The sequence below is a fragment of the Corvus brachyrhynchos genome, unplaced genomic scaffold (genome assembly GCF_000691975.1).
Source record: "Corvus brachyrhynchos isolate BGI_N302 unplaced genomic scaffold, ASM69197v1 scaffold223, whole genome shotgun sequence".
Lineage (NCBI taxonomy): Eukaryota > Metazoa > Chordata > Aves > Passeriformes > Corvidae > Corvus > Corvus brachyrhynchos.
Genome location: NW_008237174.1, coordinates 3034789 through 3039913, shown reverse-complemented (window position 1 = coordinate 3039913; position 5125 = coordinate 3034789).

Below are 5125 nucleotides of genomic sequence, written 5' to 3'. Positions count from 1 at the left end.
TGGGACAGAGTGCCCCACACCCTGCAGCACCCTCGGTGGCAGCCCCAGCGCCGGCCCTGTGCGCCCGGCTCGGGAGCTCTGTGTGGAAAAGCGCAAAAAAGCGATCGTACCCCGTTACAGACAGGGGCAGAGCCCCGCGCTGGCAGAGCTGCCATCTAACTCCATCACTATGGGCTCATTTCGAATATACACTGCAGATACATCAATACTTCATTAACGAGCCGCAGGCAGCTTCCCCCAGCACCTATTTCAGTGCTGCCCAGGGAGAGCCCTCCGGGCCATGGCTCCCTCAGGGCCCACCCTGCACCCCCAGGGATGCCCACATCGTGGAAAATGGGGTGCATGGCTAATGTCTGGCTGCAGCTGGCTTCAGCCTTTAACTCCTTTTTGCCTCTTCTCTGTCAAACAAAGTCACAAACAGGGATCAGTGCATGCAATACGTTTTGCCAAGCTATGGAGCCTAATCAGGCTCCAGGCAAAGTAACCTGATTATTGTGATCATAAAAGTTCAAACTCTGAGCTCTTGCCGTGCAAGCCAAAACAAAGGTCCTGCTTAAATCAGCGCCGGTCCCCACTGGGGCTGCAGAACACAGTACCACTGTACCTATCCTGGCTGCTGTGCTTCCAATGCTTAACTGGAAAGAGCAAGCAAAATGTATCTGGGGTTCATCCATGTTTTTCAAACTTGAAAGGAGTTGGCTTCTGGTGTGGGGTTATATCCTACAAGTTTGTGTCCAAAATCAGCATCTCACTACACATTACTCCCACCTTGGCTGCAGATGATGTTCCCTCGCACAGTGCACCTCTCTGCTCCCACTGGACGGAGCAAGGTCTTCACAAGGGCTTTCCAGCATCAGAGAACATGTAACACCTGCAGAGATACATAAAGTATTACAAAATAAACCCTCAGAAAATAAATATCCCACAGTGCTGTTGCAGCATTCAGGTTCCCATTGCAACCCCGTGCACTCCCCGGGTACTCCCGTTATGGCTGGTACCAGTCTGAGCCAGGTGCTGGGGGGAGAGCTGACAGGGGAGAATTGTGGCTTTCATGTGCAATGCAGCCGTTTCCTGGTGCCTCTCCCTGGCTGCAGAGGGGCTGGATGGGATGTTCCCTGCAAGCAGTTTGATGCACTGCCCAGGAGAATCAGGGAGGCAGAGCCTGCTTGCCTGGACAAGGTGCAGGACTCGGGTTCTGGGTGGGTTTACACACCCTGTGCCCTTCAGAACCCTTAGCTGAGAGCGCTGCTCTTGGAGCATGAGCACTGGAGCTGGGGGTTCACAGCAGGCAGACACTTTCCTGGACAGCCAAAGTGGTTTAAGGCACTTTCTGGCCTTTAAAAGCTGGTTAAACCGTACATATGTGCTGAACCCGAAGGCAGATGAGTTCCTGTGGCTCTTTTGAGTAGGGACATAAGTGAGATGGGCAGCTGGCCAGCCCACACTTACCACTAATTGGGGTATGTTTATGTGGATATTTGCTCAGAAAGGTCTTAGCCTGGGCTGAGATCCTTCACTCAGCATCTTCTCAGTTCTTTTGCACTTAGACCGTGTGGAGGTAGGTACCTGCTGTCAGTGCAAGGAGCTGCACAAAAGCCTCCTGCCCTCCCCTTCAAGGCTCCAGGTCAGGAACACACGGGCTTGCTTTCTGCCTCTTCTCTCTACTCACTCCCTTCTCGCTGGTCCTTGGCTCAATCGCAGATTCCCCTTGTGCTGTGCTGCTTGCAGAAAGGAGCATAATTTAACAATTTTACCTGCCTGGATAGTACAGAAATCCTCAAACCACTGTAACGCTCCCCCAACACACACACACACACACACACACATGAACTGCTCATCCCTCCCTTCTTGCTGTAATGAGGTTTCAGACCATAAGGGTACCTGAACAGGGACCACCCATAGTAGAGAAAACCTTTCCCCTACCTTTGGAAACTCTTACAAAATCTGCAGATAACCAAAAGCAGTGTGCTGGAGCCCAGGAGCCTCTGGGGGGTGAACCTCACCCACTCACCTTGCCATGCCCCCAGGCAAGCAGCACAGGAGACCACAGGGAGAGTGAGGGAGAGCATCCAAATTCCAGAGGGCTGTGCTGAGCTGTGCTGGCTTTCTCAGGCTCATGACTCCTACCTTCCAGCAGAGCTTCTTTCTGGAGAACAAAGCTGGCATCAGCATCTTCATCCAAGTAATTTTTTCCTATGTTGCAGAACAAGCAGTTCAGGGGAAAGTGCTGGGAGTCATAGTCACCCCTCTCGATTTGTCACTCTAAAGAGATGGGCAGAGTCAGAAGAAGAACAGCATATAAAGGTGGCTTTTGTCCAAGCATCCTCTTGTCCTGTCCCAGCCACATCCCAGGCCAGTTCCAGGACTCCTGTACCACCCCTGGCATTGGCAGCTGCTGCTGCAGGTCCCAGCACTAGTGATTTTCTGGGCTGTATGTGTGTGACTTCTACTCATGACTGAATCAGTGGGGAAGGGGCACACTTACCTGTGCAGTGCTAGAAACATCACAGACCAGCACTCAATGAAGTGATTAATATTTATGCTCTGTGCCTGCTAATATTAGAAGTTCAAGAACAATACATAATGCTTTTATGGGGGTTTTAAACAGAATCTTCCTCAAAGACTCCTTCCTTTACCAAGAGGTCTGTAAAGGTGGGTTTGAGTGGCTCTTACATGAAAAAATATTTTGTCACATCTTCAATTCCTTAGCTCTTTGCTTAAAGCCCTAATAGCTTTAGGATAAAAAGTTGTCACTTCCTCAATTGCCTGACCTGACTGTCCTTGAACTGCAGGGAAGCCACACATGCTGGGCAGAGTGGTTGCAGGGAAGTCCCAGCGTGCTCAGGATGTGCATGAATAGCTTCACCCTGTGCAATGGCAGAAATTTTCTCCAGAAGCTTCTGGCTTAAGCACAGTGAAACCAGCTAACAAAAACCACTGAAATTAATCTTAACACCCCACATTGTCCTTCCTTGCTGCCAAAACCTACATTCTTGACAGAGGTTTGTCTAACCTGGTCTTATAAACATCTGTTCAGGAAGATATGCCAACCTGTATCTTTTCCAGTCCTTATTTATCCTGCAGTTGGAAAGTTCCTCTCAATGTCTTTTCAAAAATATTATTGTAATTTTCCCCTATCCCCAGTGGGAGACCGATTTGCTTCTTTACTCTGTGGTAGTCTTTTATTCACTTAAAGGCTTAACTTGTCTCCCTAGTCCTCCTTCCTCATTAACCAATGCCAGTTCACTCCACCTGTTCTCACAGGTTATGTTTCCAAGTCCTCCAGTCTTCCTTGCTGCCCATCTCTGGTTCTTCCCCAGTCAGGTTTTATCTTTTGGCATCTATCCTGAAGCCTGCCCTGAGCAGGGGGAAAGTTTTGCATGGTATGTACAAGTGCACTTTTGTCTGTATTCTTCATTTCATTTATTCTTCTCATAGTGGGAGTGTTGTTAGAGGCTTGTGTTCAGCTTGCTGTGCTCTGCCCTGACCAAGGAATTTTTGGTAAGACCAATGCCCTCCAGCCCCTGGCCAGGCTCCTCAGGCAGCAGCAGCAGCCAGACCCCTCCTCAGAGAGGGACACTGAGCAGAGAGGAGCACGATGCCACTTAGCCCTCTTGGCCCCTGCACATGCTTTTCCTCCTGGCCCATTTATGATCCTTGGATTCTTACACAGGCAGGATGAGTATTGTTTTCTGAATCCCCATGGGTGCACTTTCCAGGCAAAAGTGAAGAAAACAAGAGTTAGACCACGGTGTTTCATCCCTTGGCCTGTTCCAGTCTCCTGGGACTAAGCAAGTCCACCAGAGCCTGTGATTCATTATGCCTGTGTTGTATTTCTCTCTTTGGTTGGGACGTTGCTATTCAATAAAAATATGACACATTTAACTATGGCAGAAACAGCACACCCCAGGCAGCAGGAGCAAGGAGAAGGGAGGATGTATAATCCATGCTGGCACACATGCAGCATATACACACAGCAACAATTAGGCAGGTTCAATTGTCTCAGATCGCAGTTGCAGACATTACAAATGCAAGTCTACACACAGCCCAAGCTAAAACAGACACATCCCATCTTTTTGGCTTGAAAATTCTGTGTCACTGAGTTGCCTCCCATAGAAGAAAGCAAAATCTCACTCTGAGCTAGGATTCTGCTTGCAAATGAATGGGTCAGCACAAATCCCAGCAGCCTGTGGGCCATGGTATCTTCTCCAATTCTACCAGCACAAGCACAGAGTTTAGGATGGCACAGCAGCTCATCCTCCCTTCATCTGTCAGAGGAGGGAGAAGGGGCCAGACCCTGAACCAGGATGTGGCTCACCAGGGATGCCCCTGTGCTCAGCTCCCTGTCAGAGCAGCCCAGGTTTGTCTCTGTGCACAGCCGTGTGGTCAGGGCAGTGAGGAAGGGTGTGAGGCTAAGTACACAGCACATCTTAAACACAGCAGTCACTCTTTGCTCTGCCCAGGCACTGCATTTACCAGGGCCTGGCAGGGTGTTGGATTCTTTGCACAATCCGGCCCCTGCCCAGCAGAATGAGTGAAACCCAGTGTGGCAGGTCACGGCAGCTGGGCCTTTCTCAGATGTGGTTTTTGGTCACGGGGGTTGACCACGTTGCTCCTCTACCTCCGGGGCGCCAGGCCGTGCTCTGGGCACAGCACAACCCCATGTACACTGTTTTATAACCTCCCAGGGCTGTGATTATTATTTTACAGCAGTGGGGCAGAACAGCATGTGCACAGACACAGATAACACAGCCTCACTCACCACCCACTTCCTCCCATGCTGGCACTGGAGGAGGTTGCTCTGGAGCCAGATCATGAGATGCCAATGAGAAAAAAGCACACCGCTCCCTTTGCTGTTATGCTCCACCCAAGGTAAAAATAAACTGCAGGTAGAATTTTCTTTGTTTCCTTCATATGGTCGAGAAGATTCAAGTCCAAACAATGAAGACCTAGAATGATTCCTGCAACCAGTATCCATGATTACGTACATTGCTGATGTCTTCAGCTCTTTGAGAGTATAAAGTGGGGAAGAAAATGGCATTGAGAGTTATTTAGGTAAGAGAAGAAATCATATATTTTTAAGCTTACTAAAATCAGATTACGAGTGACGTTTTTCCCCTCACCC